Source organism: Cynocephalus volans, chromosome 2 (assembly GCF_027409185.1).
Source record: "Cynocephalus volans isolate mCynVol1 chromosome 2, mCynVol1.pri, whole genome shotgun sequence".
NCBI lineage: Eukaryota > Metazoa > Chordata > Mammalia > Dermoptera > Cynocephalidae > Cynocephalus > Cynocephalus volans.
This window is the reverse complement of record NC_084461.1, coordinates 105,990,089-105,991,168: the sequence shown is the minus strand read 5'-3', so window position 1 is coordinate 105,991,168 and position 1,080 is coordinate 105,990,089. Positions and strand designations below refer to the sequence as shown.

At 28.8% G+C, this 1,080-nt stretch overlaps 1 non-coding gene across 1 annotated transcript; it reads left to right on the top strand.

The window, feature by feature from the left end:
* The first annotated feature begins 217 nt into the window (after positions 1–217).
* On the top strand, positions 218–324 carry LOC134371323 (U6 spliceosomal RNA). Its single transcript, XR_010022761.1, has one exon. It is a non-coding gene; the product is annotated as a U6 spliceosomal RNA (small nuclear RNA).
* The last annotated feature ends 756 nt before the right edge of the window (positions 325–1,080 follow it).

The following is a 1,080-nucleotide window of genomic DNA, read 5'->3' as shown; positions in this document are numbered from 1 at the left end:
AAAGGCATTTAGATGCATTAAGTTTTTAAACTTTCTTTAAAGAAACCAATAGGGATTGAGTGCATAAATGCATCGAGAAACTATGGTTTCAGTCTATTTTGTAAAATTAAACTTCATAATTTATTTTATTTAAAGTTAAAACAAAATAATCAAAAACAAGAAAATAAGCAACAAATTCAGAGGTCAAATGGTATCTGGCACTAAAAGACACTTAAAAGTGCTTCCTTTGGTAGCACATATACCAAAATTAGAAGGATATAGAAAAAATTAGTATGACCCCTAAACAAGGATGGCATGAAAATTTGTGAATTGTTTCATATTTGTAGAGATTGGGGGGGGGGGGTAGAATGAGGTTGGCCAAAGTATACAAAATTACAGCTAGAAAGGAGGAATAAGTTCCAGTGTTCTATAGTATTGCAGGGTAATTATTGTTAACAATACTTTATTCTATAGTTTCAAATAGGTAGAAGAGAAGATTCTGAATGTTCCCCACACAAAGAAATGTCGAATGTATGAAATGATGGATATGCTCATTACCCTGATTTGATCTACACATTGCATACATATATCTAAATATCACATTACACCCCATACAAAGGTGCACACACATATACACACATATTCATGCAGATCTAAACTATGAAAGACAGACATAAAATAATAAAACAAAAATAGTAAAACATTGAAAATAGAAGAATCATTAATAATAGAGCACACAACATAACAGAATTGCAAACTAATATATGCATTGCATTATTCATTGGTTAAAAGAAAAAATAATATATTTTGTAAAAATAATCAAACTTTATATATTGTATGAAAGAAATGTATTAAAACACAGTGATTGAGAAAATTTAATTGTAAATTTATGAATGAGGATATATTATATAAGTGCTAATATGAGGAAAGAAAAACAACATCTCAGTAGATGCAGAAAATGCATTTGAAAAAATGTAATACCCATTCATAATTAAAATCAAAGACACTTAGCAAAGAAAGGAAGAAAAGGGAACTTTCCCAGATCTGATAAGTATCTATGAAAACTCCATAGAAGATACCATATTTCCTGGTAGAATATTA